Consider the following 14,388-nt stretch of genomic DNA (forward strand, 5'->3'; position numbering starts at 1 on the left):
ACTCCTGCTACCGTGCTTTGTATAAGAGCTGTGCTAAGTGCTTAGGCTATTTGTTAAAATAAAGACCTTCACCCTCCCCCTGCTTCTCGCTCCCTCCACCCATCCACCCCCCCCCCCCCCCCCCCCCCCCCCGGTCAAAACGTAGTCTCTGACAAACCTAATTTCAAGCAAAAACAGGTCATTTTCCAGAATTTGCAGGTAATTCCTGCATTCTTTTAAAATATTAACATCCATAATCAAACAAATATTTTATACACAGGACTGAAAAACAGACCTCTTTCAGGCATCTCTTCTGTCCCATTACTAGGCCTGCTAATCCCTACAGATCTGCTGGAGTAGACGAGAAAAGAAGATTAAACAACTACTGCAAGAAATCTTGGGCAAAGATTATAAGGGAGTTAAGGAAAAGCTGCGGTGGGATTCTCAATTCCTGAGACTAAGTGTTGTTTGACGCTGGCGCAGGATTCGTAGAGTTCAACGACAGCAAACGTGCCGCTGCACCTGGACCAATTCAGCGACCGGTAAGGAGCTAACACAGGCACTACGTGGAACACAATCGATACCAATGAGAAACAGTGTGGGACTCATTGGAGTCACAATTGATACTCAGGAGGCTGACAAGCTGCAGCCGCATATACACACTTCACTCCCCACACACACCGCCAACAAGATGCCAGTGAGCACGCCGATCTGGAGACCCTCCTGAATGCAGTGGAGGAGGGGTGGTTGACCCCCCCTTCCCCAGGAAGGAGGCTGCCAGCCACCGCCGTTCGCCGTGCCTGGACATAGGTGGCACTCTCACCCTCGCCCTAACCCCCACATCCCGCTTACCCCCTCACTGCCCTCACCCCCACACCACCCTCACCCCCTCACTGCCCTCACCCTCACTCTTGCCCTCAACTGGAAATTGCAGTGGCACTACTGAGCGGCATTGCCCAGACGCTGGCTGATGTGACACAGACACAGAGGGAGATGGCCCTGTCCCAGAGGGGCTGGTGCAGTCACTGCTGGATGTGACACAGACCCAAATGGTGGTAGCACAGTCAATGAGTGATGTGGCGCAGTCCAGATGGAATTAGTCCATTCCCTGTGCTCCATGGCCATGAGCATGCAGACCCTGGTTGAGACCAGGGCGGGCCTACAGGTTTGGAATTGCAGGCGGCGGGGGAGCCTCAAGGAATAGCTGCGCTCGAACCCCCATCCCATGGAGTAGCCCGGGGCCAACGGGCACCCCAAGGGAGCAGGAGGTGTTGGTGTCCATGCCGGTGACTCCCGCAGGGGATGTACCGGAACTCTGCAGCACCTCAGTTCCCCCTTCTCCTGTCCCTGTCGCATCTGGTGGACAGTGGGCAGGACAGGGCAGCACAGCCTGAACATCCGAACAGCAGCCAGGCCCATCCAGGTCCAGTCGTCCCAGAAGATGACCATCAATGGGGACCCAGGTTGTAGGGCTGGAATTACAGCAGGCCACCTCCACCCCTGATGTACCAGCAAGGTGTAGCATTAGGGCCCGTAAGTCCAGTAAGTTAGACACCAGTTAAGTTGGCATGGGTATCCCGGCTCTGGGTCACTCTCCATGTGGAGTTTGCACATTTTCCCCATGTCTGCGTGGGTATCACCCCCACAACCCAAAGATGTGTAGAGTAGGTGGACTGGCCACACTAAATTGCCCCTTAATTGGAAAAAAAAATAATGGGTACTCTATATTAATTTTTTTTTAAAAGAAGAAAAAAAATGTTGGCATGGGTGCAGGGCAAAGTTTAGTGGCAGGGGCAAAGGCGCAAATCTGTGTACAGGTTGTCACATTAAACATCTGTTCACATAGTTGCAAGCTGCCTCGGTGCTCTTACAGATGGGTGTGAGAGGTGGGCCGGTCTGGGCTGGCACAGAGGGTTTGCGGGAGGGTTACAGAGATGGAAGTAGGTGGCCTTAGTGAGAGTGCAAATCTGTGCATGGAAGCTGATCCTGGAGTTAAATATAACAGTGAGGTTACATTTGCCTCAGACCATTGCCAGGGAAAAGGGATGGAGCCTTAGAATCAGAGAATGGTTACAGCATAGAAGGAAGCCATTTGGCCCATCATGCTCCTGCTGGCTCTCTGTAAGAGGGACTTAGCTAGTCCCATTCTCCTAATAATAATAATCTTTATTGTCACAAGTAGGCCTTCATTAACACTGCAATGAACTAACTGTGAAAATCCCCTGGTCGCCACATTTGGCGCCTGTTCGGGTACACAGAGGGAGAATTCAGAATATCCAAATGACCTAACAACACATCTTTCGGGATTTGTGGGAGGAAACCGGAGCACCCGGGCAAATGCACGGAGACACAGGGAGAACGTGCAGACTCCGCACAGACAGTGACCCAAGCCGGGAATCGAACCTGGGACCCTCGTACTGTGAAGCGGCAGTGCTAACCACTGTGCGATCGTGCCGCTTTCTCCCCATAACCTTGCAAATTTTTTCTCTTCCGATAATTATCCAATTCTGTTTGAAAGGCACGATTGAGTCTGTCTCCATCACATTCTCAGGCAGTGAATTCCAGGTACTAACCATTCACTTTGTAAAAATGTTTTTCCTCATGTCGCCTCTGGTTCTTTTGCCATTCATCTCAATTCAGTTTTCTCCAGTTTTCAATCCTTCCACCAATAGGAATTTTTTTTCTCTATCTACTCTGTTCAGACTCCACACGATTTTGAATGCCTCTATCAAATCTCCTCTCAAGCCTATATTCTTAAAGGGAAACAACACAGAATTTTCCAATCCGTTCATGTAACAGAATTCCCAGCTCATTTCTGGAATCATTCTTGTAAATCATTTCTGCACCATCTCTAATGTTTTCAGTTCTAGCAGCAGCAGAATTGTACTCAACCACGATCTGTGACCTCATGGCCAGGGATATCCCCCACTCTACCATTACCACCAAACCAGAGGATCAACCTGTAGTGATCTCTGTATGTACATAAGGGGTTAAAGTGTAATCAGTAGCACCACATGATCACTAGAGGGCCGGACCAACAGGGGTATAAAAAGCAACCACATTGTGTCTCTCCCTCTCTCTTGGGTGCACTGTGACCAGGGCAATATCAGATTAGTTGAGATGGCTAGTGGAGTTACATATAGTTACTGTAGTTAGATCTTGTTAACCTTATCACTAGTATCAAAGTTAAAGTAAAGAAGTCATGCAATTATTGTCATAGTTACTCAATAAACCTTTTGTTACTACTGGACGAGTTCGAGTCTTCTTCATCGAGGTTCAGAAGACCTCATCATTAACCAAGGATTGAGTAGCACATGTTACCTACCACACAGGTAACAAAACACAACCCTGATTGAATGAAGAGTGCAGGAGAGCAAACCGGGAGCAACACCAGGCACACCTGAAAATGAGCACAGTAAGAAGTCTTACAACACCAGGTTAAAGTTCAACAGGTTTGTTTCAAATCACTAGCTTTCGGAGCACTGCTCTTTCCTCAGGTGAATCAGCAGTGCTCTGAAAGCTAGTGATTTGAAACAAGCCTGTTGGACTTTAACCTGGTGTTGTAGGACTTCTTACTGTGCCCACCCCAGTCCAATGCCGGCATCTCCACATCGTCTAAAATTGAGGTCAACCTGGTGAAGCCAATAAACAGCATAAGCAAGCAAGTAATAGACAGAGCTAAGCGATTCGACAATGAACACATCAGATCTAAGCCCTGCAGTCCTGCCACATCCAGCCGTGATGGTGGTGGACAATTAAACAACTCACTGGAGGAGAAGGAGGCTCCACAATATCCCCATCCTCAATGATGGAGAAGCCCAGAACATGAGTGCAAAAGACATGATTTTGAATGCCTCTATCAAATCTCTTCTCAAGCGTATATTCTTAAAGTGAGACAACACAAAATTTTCCAATCTATTCCACTCGATCATCCACTGAAGACTATCTTGAGGAACCCCTGCAATTATGCCCTGGAGCTGAGATGATTGATCTCCAATCACAACCACCATTGTGCCAGGTATGACTCCAACCATTGGAGAGTTTTCCCCTTGACTTGGATTGGATTGGATTTGTTTCTTGTCATGTGTACCGAGGCACAGTGAAAAGTATTTTCCCATCGACTCCCATTGACTCCAGTTTAGCGAGGGCTCCTTGATGCCATACTCAGTCAAATGCTGCCTTGATATCAAGGGCAGTCACTCTCTCCTCACCTCTGACATTCAGCTCTTTTGTCCATGTTTGAACCAAGGCTGTAATGAGGCCAGGAGCTGAGTGACCCCGGCGGAACCCAAACTGAGCGACTGTGAGCAGGTTATTGCTGAGTAAGTGCCGCTTGATAGCACTGTTTCTGACTCCTTCCATCGCTTTGCTGATGATGGAGAGGAGACTGATAGGGTGGTAATTGGCTGGGTTGGATTAGTCCTGTTTCTTGTATACAGGACACACCTGGGCAATTTTCCACATTGCCGGGTAGATGCCAGTGTTGTAGCTGTACTGGAACAACTTGGCTCTGGTGTAGCACGTTCTGGAGCACAAGTCTTCAGTATTATTGCTGGGGCATTGTCGGGGCCCATAACCTTTACTGTATCCTGCACCTCCAGCTGTCCCTGGATATCACGTCGAGTGAATCATATTGGCTGAAGACTGACATCTGCGATGCTTGGGACCTCCGTAGGAGACCAAGATGAATCATTCACTTCTGGCTGACGATTGTTGCAAATACTTCATCTGCTTTATCAATGACATCCTTTCCATCATAAGATCAGAAGTGGGGATATTCGCAGATGATTGCACGATGTTCAGCACCATTCATGATTCCTCAGACAATGATGCAGTCCATGTCCAAATGCAGCAGATTTGGACAATATCCAGACTCGGGCTGACAAGTGGCAAGTTACATTCGTGCCACATAAGTGCCAGACAATGACCATCTCCTACATCAGAGGGTCTAACCACCACCCCTTGACATTCAATGGTACTACAGTACCAATGCTGAATCCCCCACAATCAACATCCTGGGGGTTACCATTGATCAGAAACTGAACTGGACTAACCACATTAATACTGTGGTTACCAGGATAGGTCAAAGGCTAGGAATCCTACGACGAGTAACTCACCTCCTGGCTCCCCAAAGCCTGTCAATCATCTACAAGGCACAAGTTGGGAGTGTAATGGAATGCTCTACACTTCTCTGGATGAATGCAGCTCCAACAACACTTAAGAAGATCGACACCATCCAGGTCAAAGCAACTGCTTAATTGCTCCCCTTCCACAAAGATTAAATCCCTCCACGACCGATGCACAGTGGCAGCCATGAGTACCATCTACAAGACGGACTGCAGTAACTCACCAAGGTTCCTCAGACAGCATCTTCCAAACCCATGACCGCTACCATCTAGAAGGACAAGAGCAGCAGATACCTGGGAATCCCACCACCTGGAGGATCCCCTCCAAGTCACTCACCACCCTGACTTGGAAATATATCACCGTTCCTTCACTTTCCTAAAATAAATTTAGTGTACCCAATTAATTTTTTTACAATTAAGGGGCAATTTAGTGTGTCCAATCCACCTATCTTGCACATCTTTGGGTTGTGGGGGCGAAACCCACGCAAACACGGGGAGAATGTGCAAACTCTACACGGACAGTGACCCAGAGCCGGGATCGAACCTGGGACCTCGGCGCCCTGAGGCAGCAATGCTAACCACTGTGCCACCGTGCTGCCCCACCGTTCCTTCACTGTCGCTGGGTCAAATTCCTGGAACTCCCTCCCTAACAGCACTGTGGGTGTACCTACACATCTGGGGCTTCAGCAGTTCAAGATGGCAACTCACCACCACCTTCTGAAGGGCAACTCGGGATGGGCAACAATTGCTAGCCTGACCTGCAATGCCCACATCCTGTAAATTAATTTTAAAACATGAACGGCTCCTGAGAACCCGGCCGCCCATCAGGCCAGGGAGGGAGCAGAGGGGGAGGGCGGTGACGGCCGACAGTGAACAGGCGTCATTGGTCTTTCCAGCAGATGATGGACAGTGTTCACCGCAGAAGGCTCCGCCTCAGTAAGGGGACGGTGTGGCACTTGTGCTATGTCTTTGCGGACTTGGCACCACGTAGAGGAGGATACCCGTTCCTGTCAAGGTCACTGCATCCTGAAAATCGACACCTCAGGATCATTCCAGGGCAGGGACGGCACGGTGGCCCAATGGTTAGCATTGCTGCCTCACGACGCCGAGGACCTGGGATCCATCGCGGCCCTGGGTCACTGTCTGTGTGGAGTTTGCACATTCTCCACGTGTTCACATGGGTCTCACCCCCACAACCTAAAGGTGTGCAGGGAGGTGGATTGGTCAGACTAAATTTCCCCTTCATTGAAAGAATTGGGTACTCTAAATTTATTTTAAAAAAAGAATCATTCCAGGGATCGAGCGGAGACCTGTGCAGCACCTCACAATCTACAGCCCACAAGTGCATCTGTGAAGTCACAGATGGCCTCTTTGCCCGGGCAGTGAACTGTATGCACTTTGACATGGACCAGGCCCAACAAGATGCCCAGATAGCAGGATTCTCTGCCATCGACAGGATGAATGCCCCAGGCCCAGGGGCTAATAAATGGCATGCATGTCACCTTGCATTCACTGGGCCATCTGGGAGTGCCCTACATCAACAGGAAGGGGTTCGACTCCCTGAACATCCAGCTCACGTGCGACCACTATATGAAGTTCATGCACCTGTGCGCATGCTTCCAAGGTAGTGTGCACGACAGCTACATCTTGGGGCAGTCGGACATACCTGGTCTCTTCGAGGACCACCCCAGGATGGCTGGTTGGCTCTTGGGGAGTAAGGGGTACCCACTGAGGACCTGGCTAATGACGCCAGTACGGAGGCCGGTGACTGATGCGGAGACCCGATACAACGAGGCCCATGTGGTTACCCAGGCTGTCATTGAGTGGTGCATCGGACTCCTCAAAATGCAGTTCCAATGTCCCCCTGGAGGGTTGCCCTCTTTGTGGTGCTCTGTTGCATCCTCCACAACCTGGCACAGAAGTGGGGCGGTGTGCTGGAGGTGGAGGGGGAGGAACTTGTGGCCTCCTCTGAGGCGGAGGACAAGGGCAAGGACAAGGAGGTTCCGGACAAGCCCCCCTTCCCACACCCCCCATCCGTCAGCCTTCCCCTCCCCTCTCCCACATTCCCCACCCCACTTCCCCCTCCCCGCACTCTTACAGTGTCTGTGTAACTTCACTCCAGGATAATGGGAGTGAGTCAGCCCTGTCAGCGGGTCACTGTCGAGGGCAGGAGGGTGATGACAACTTGCTGAAAGCGGAGCATTGATGCTCCTCAATCTATGCCATAGTTTGACCTCTGCCTGTCTGCTGAGCGCTTGTGCACACCCATAACCTACACGTGGTGTGTGCCAGACAGGAGGGGGGCTGGAGAGGGGGAGGGGGGGGGGGCTGGTATGCACATGTGTCCCCAGCTGCCTCGAGCCTCAATGGTGCCGTCCACGCTCCCAACATCTACGCCCACCCCTTCCCCCCCTCAACGCACTCTCACACCGTTAGCCCCTTGCTCCTCCCCTCCGTGCCATCTTAGTGATCCTCGACTTGCTTAGCCTTGCGTGCTCTATCTCTGCATCTAGGTTCTCCCCAGGATGTGCATCAGAGCTGGAGGTAGTCTGCTGCCTACCACATCCCATAGCCTTGGATGCCCCTGGCGGGCATCCTCGAAGGGCCCTGGGGCGGAGGGCCCCAGTACACTTCCTGGCAGCCACCCTTTTCTGGGTGCTGACTCGGAGAAGCACCATTGTCACGGGGGTGGGTCTCGGTAGGGTGGCTCCATTGGCACCCATCGCTTGGGGGGGGGGGGGGGGGGGGGGCGATCCAAGCATTAACAATCAATGGAACTGCACCCCCCAGCCCAAAACTAGTATAGAAGCAGTTTAGAAAGATCCAGACCTATTCAAAAATACATTATTTTGCCCAGCACATGGGAAGTTCTGTAGCAAGCTCTTGAAACATTTCATTGGAAAAACCCTGCTGATAGTATTGTTAAAGATTGCCCTCCAGCTAAAGTCATTAAGACCTTTGTAATACTCTAAAGGCCCATTCAGAAATGCTGAAGACCACAAAATTGGTATGCGTGCTGTTTGTTTACACATAACAATGTTTTATAGTTGAACCAAAATCACCGTCATTACTATTAAAGAGCTGAATAGAAATTTGTAAAAGCCCAAGAGTGGCCAACATACTGACAAAATGCATTCTTTCTCTCTAGAATCATTATTGGGAGACAGCCATAGCTTGATTAATGTCAATTAATGGTCAGTTGCATAGATCAGTAACTGACTGATCAGTCAACTTCACTTTTCAATGAAGTTATATTTAATGTTATAATAGGTACACTATAGGGCAGCACGGTGGCACAGTGGTTAGCATTGCTGCCTACGGCGCTGAGGACCCGGGTTCGAATCCTGGCCCTGGGTCACTGGCCGTGTGGAGTTTGCACATTCTCCCCGTGTCTGCGTGGGTTTCACCCCCACAACCCAAAAGATGTGCAGGATAGGTGGATTGGCCATTCTAAATTGCCCCTTAATTGGAAAAAATTGGGTACTCTAAATTTATTTTAAAAATAAAAAATAATAGGTAAACTGTCAGATCCATTGTTTTCCCTGAACCACAGCAAAAATAGTTCCATCTAAGAATGTACCCAGAGGATATGTGTGGATTAGCCGGAATAAAGGACTTAATTTTTTTTACTGCATCATGCATGGCTGGACGCCGATACCTACAAGGTAACAACCCTCTGCTTGCCCACCTGTGCCACACCCCCAACAATTGCCTCTCTCTAGATTCCCCAGAGGATCTCAGACAATCGATCTTGCTGCCAGAACTGTCACCCACAGCTCACCAGAACTATCCTATGGGGCTGGGGGATCTGTTTGCTGTGGTTCTTCCACAAGTGCTGCACTGGGATTGTGTCTTGATTGGGAATAATCCTTTCTTTTATGACTGAGGGTCAGTTTGCAGGGCTCTACAAAGTGGAGTTTAAAAATAGATAATCAAAAGAGAAAATGCTGGAAATTTCAGCAGGTCTGGCAGCATCCGTAGGGAGAGAAAAGAGCCAACGTTTTGAGTCCAGATGACGCTTTGTCAAGGAACAATTTAGCGTGGCCAATCCACCTACCCTGCACATTTTAGCCGCCAAATCACAGAGCAGAGTTGCTTCTATTTTCCAGCTGCTGGCAAGAGGACTGAGAAGATGGATCATTTTCTTAAAAATAAGAGATGGCCAGAGGCTCAAATAGACAATGTCTACTGGACAGGGTCTCACAACTGAATCTGCTAGAGAGAGCTGTACAGGAGAGTCCAGGCCAGGACAGAGTGGTGCTAGTGTTGACTCTGTACAGAGCTCCGGGGCCTCTGGTGAACAGCCTACAAAGAAGAAACTTAACTCGGGATCAAAGCAGTGTAAAGATGATTTCTTGAGGTACGGTTTTGTCTTGTGTGCCAATGCAAATAAGAATGCAAAGCCCATGTGTGTTATATGCAGAGAAGTACTGGCAAATGAGAGGAGAAGTTTCAGATTTTGAAAGAGAAGTGGTGGGTGAAAAATTCTTTTTGAGGTTGAGGCTCCAGAGTCTGGTGTTAACTTAGAGCTGACTCTAAATTTTAACCAATCTACGCTGCTGTAGTTGAACTGTGACAGCACATTACAAACATGACAAAAGTCCATGAGACTGTCAGCATTCTGGAGTTGCATCTCCCATAAGTATCCAGTGCTGAGTAAAACAAGCATTTTGTTGCTATTGCCCGTCACAACAACCTACGAATGCAGGGTTGGATTTACGGGGCGGCACGGTGGCGCAGCGGTTACCACTGCTGTCTACGGCGATGAGGACACGGTTTCAATCCTGGCTCTGGGTCATTGTCTGTGTGGAGTTTGCACATTCTCCCTGTGTTTGCCTGGGTTTCGCCCCCACAACCCAAAGATGTGCAGGCTAGGTGGATTGGTCACGCTAAATTGCCCCTTAATTGGAAAAATGAATTGGGTACTCTAAATTTATTTTTAAAATGATTCCCTTACTGATAAAGAATCTGTACATCTCAGCCTTAAATATACACAAGGACTCTGCCCCCACAGCTCTCTGTGGCAAGGAGTTCCAAAGACTCAGTCATCAGAGAAGAAATTCCTCCTCATCTCAGTGTGTATTTCACGCAAAATAAATCACCTACTTGTTGGATTGGATAGGATTTGTTTATTGTCACGTGTACCGAGGTGCTGTGAAAGTATTTTTCTGTGAGCAGTTAAACAGATCATTCAGTACATGAAAAGAAAAGGAAATAAAAGAAATACAGAATAGGGCAACACAAGGTACACAATGTAATTACATAACACCGGCATCGGCTGTAGCATACAGGGGTGTAGTGTTAATCAGGTCAGTCCATAAGAAGGTCATTTAGGAGTCTGGTAACAGCAGGGAAGAAGCTGTTTTTGACTCTGTTCGTGCGTGTTCTCAGACTTTTGTATCTCCTGTCCGATGGAAGAAGTTGGAAGAATGAGTAAGCCAGATGGGAGGGGTCTTTGAGTTTCTTGCGATCCTGGGCCGAGCAATGTCTTACCAGGCTGTGATGCAGCCAGATAGGATGCTTTCTATGGTGCATCTGTAAAAGTTGATAAGAGTTCATGTGGGCAAGCCGAATTTCCTTAGTTTCGTGAGGAAGTATAGGCGCTGTTGTGCTTTCTTGCTGGTAGCGTCGACGTGGGTGGACCTGGACAGATCTTTGGTGATGTGTACCCCTAGGAATTTGAAACTGCTAACCATCTCCACCTTGGCCCTGTTGATGCTGACAGGGGTGTGTACAGTACTTTGCTTCCTGAAATCAATGACCAGCTCTTTAGTTTTGCTGGCATTGAGGGAGAGATTGGTGTCGCTGCACTGCTCCACTAGGTTCTGTAACTCCCTCCTGTATGCTGACTCGTCGTTATTCAAGTTCCGGCCCACTCTGGTCGTATCGTCAGCAAACTTGTAAATGGAGTTGGAACCAAATTTTGCCACGCAGTCGTGTGTGTACAGGGAGTAGAGTAGGGGGCTAAGTACGCAGCCTTGCAGGGCCCCGGTATTGAGTACTATTGTGGAGGAGGTGTTGTTGTTTATTCTTACTGATTATGGTCTGTGGGTCAGAAAGTCGAGGATCTAGTTGCAGAGTGAGGAGCCATGTCCGAGGTTTTGGAACTTTGATATGAGCTTGGCTGGGATTATGCTGTAGTCAATAAATGGGAGTCTGACGTAGGAGTCCTTGTTGTTGAGATGCTCTAGGATGAGTGTAGGGCCAGGGAGATGGTGTCTGCTGTGGACCGGTTGCGGTGGTATGCTAATTGCAGTGGATCAAGGCATTCTGGGAGTATGGAGGTAATGCGCTTCATGACCCAGTACTTGTGGTACTGGGTCAACTGGAGGAGAATGTTCGAGGTATCAAACAGGCCCCCAGACCTGAGAATACAACTGAACTACTGTCGTTCCTTGGGCTGATAAACTATTATCGTACATTCATCTTGAATTAGGCAACCATATTGGTACCGCTATATGTTCGCCAAAAACAACACCAGCAATGGGCATGAGGGGTGCCGTAAGAAGAGACGTTTGCCAAGGTAAAGTGACAGCCGTCGTCCTCCAGGCTGCTAACGCATTACAATCCTCCCTCACCACTCCTTTTTTAAAAAATTTAGAGTACCCAATTAATTTTTTCCAATTAAGGGACAATTTAGCGTGTTCAATCCACCTACCTTGCACATCTTTGGGTTGTGGGAGCGAAACCCACGCAAACACGGGGAGAACGTGCAAACTCCACACGGACAGTGACCCAGAGCCGGGATCGAACTTGGGACCTCAGGGCTGTGAGACTGCAGCGCTAACCCACTGAGCCACCGTGCTGCCCTTCCTCACTACTCCTGATCATGCATGATGGCTCCCCAGATGGCATTGGGGCGGTGTTGCCCCACCGGACAGAGAGGCCAATAGCCTATGCATTGAGGACTTTTGATGTAGAGTATACGTTCGCTCCACTCAAAAAGGAGTGACTGGCCATAATCTTCACGGTCAAAAGGATCTACCAATACATCTATGGCGGCACTTTGCAATCATTTTTTTTTAAAATAATTTTTATTCAAAATTTTCATAAAATATCAACAACAAAAAGTCAAAATTTTTACAAAGAACAGAAAATTGAAAAAACAGTTACCCCCCCCCCCCCCCCCGGGCGCATACACAAAGGAAGAGGTAAATTAACACCCGCCATTCGCGCAAAACACGCGCCTGCCCTTTCGACAAACCCCTCTTGTATACGTAGAGAAATAAATAAATCAACGCCCGCCATTAGCATAGGGCAACTAGGCCCGTCCCTCCGGTCCAAAACAGCGAAACAACCCCCCCCACTTCCCCCCCCCAGGCTGCTGCTGCTGCTGGCCTTTTCCTATCGTTCTGCCAGGAAATCCAGAAATGGCTGCCACCTCCTGAAAAACCCCTGCACTAATCCCCTTAGGGCAAATTTCACCTTCTCTAATTTAAGAAACCCCGCCATATCATTGACCCAGGCCTCCATGCTTGGGGGCCTCGCATCCTTCCACTGAAGAAGAATCCTCTGCCGGGCTACTAGGGACGCAAAGGCCAGAACACCGGCCTCTTTCGCCTCCTACACTCCCGGCTCCACCCCAACCCCAAAAATTGCGAGCCCCCAGCCCGGATTGACCCTGGATCCTACCACCCTCGATACCGTCCTTGCTACACCCTTCCAAAATTCCCCCAGCGCTGGGCATGCCCAGAACATATGGGCATAATTTGCTGGGCTCCCTGAGCACCTGATACACCTGTCCTCACTCCCGAAGAACAGACTCATCCTTGTCCCAGTCATGTGAGCCCTATGCAGCACCTTAAACTGGATGAGGCCAAGCCTCGCACAAGAAGAGGAGGAGTTCATCCTCCCCAGGGCGTCCGCCCAAGTCCCCTCCTCTATCTCCTCACTCAGCACCTCCTCCCATTTACCCTTCAGCTCCTCGACCGAGGCCTCATCCATCTCCTGCATCACCTGGTACGCTGCCGAGATCCTCCCCTCACCAACCCACACCCCAGAGAGCACCCTGTCCTGGATCCCACACGGCGGCAGCAGAGGAAACTCCGCCACCTGCTGCCTGACAAACGCCCTTACCTGCATGTACCTGAAGGCGCTCACCGGGGGGAGCCCAAACTTCCCCTCCAGCGCACCCAGGCTCGCAAACTTCCCACCCACAAACAGGTCCCCCAACCCCCCCCCCCGACACCCGCCCTGCGCCAACCCAGGAACCCACCATCAACCCTCCCCGGGACAAACCGGTGGCCGCCCCGCATCGGGGTCCCCATCGAGGCCCCCACCTCCACCCCCCCTCGCGCCGCCCCCACCGCCCCCAAACCTTGAGGGCAGCAGCGCCGTCACCAGTGCCTCTAGGCTCGTGCCCACACAGGACGCCACCCCCACTCTCCTCCATGCTGCCCCCTCCCCCTCCATCACCCATTTACGCACCATCGCTGCATTGGCAGCCCAGTAGTACCCACAGAGATTGGGCAGCGTCAGCCCCCCCCCCCGTCTCTGCCCCGCTCCAAGAGCACCCCTCTCACCCTCGGGGTCCCGTGTGCCCACACAAACCCCGTAATGCTCTTATTAACCCGCCTGAAAAAGACCTTCGGGATAAGGATGGGGAGGCACTGGAACAGGAACAGAAACCTTGGGAGCACCGTCATGTTTACTGACTGTACCCTACCCGCCAGAGACAGCGGCAACATGTCCCACCTCTTAAACCCCTCCTCCATTTGCTCCACCAACCTAGTGAGATTAAGTTTACGCAAGGCCCCCCAACTCCTGGCCACCTGAACCCCCAAGTTACCTGAAGCTCCTCTCCGCCCTTTTCAGTGGGAGCCTCCCAATCCCCACCTCCTGGTCCCCCGGGTGTACCACAAACAGCTCGCTCTTCCCCAAGTTGAGCTTGTACCCTGAGAAATCCCCAAATTCCCGGAGAATCCCCATCACCTCCCGCATTCCCCCCACCGGGTCCGCCACATACAACAATAGGTCATCCGCATAGAGCGACACTCGGTGCTCCTCCCCACCCCGGACCAGCCCCCTCCAACTCCCCAACTCCCTCAGGGCCATAGACAGAGGTTCAATTGCCAGCGCAAAGAGCAGAGGGGACAAGGGACACCCCTGCCTCGTCCCTCGGAATAGCCGAAAATACTCCGACCTCCTATTCGTGACCACGCTCGCCATCGGGGCCTCATACAACAGCCTCACCCAACTAACAAACCCCTCCCCAAATCCGAACCTTTCCAACACCTCCCACAAGTATCCCCACTCAACCCTATCAAAGGCGTTCTCCGCATCC

The sequence above is a fragment of the Scyliorhinus canicula genome, chromosome 10 (genome assembly GCF_902713615.1).
Source record: "Scyliorhinus canicula chromosome 10, sScyCan1.1, whole genome shotgun sequence".
Taxonomy (NCBI): domain Eukaryota; kingdom Metazoa; phylum Chordata; class Chondrichthyes; order Carcharhiniformes; family Scyliorhinidae; genus Scyliorhinus; species Scyliorhinus canicula.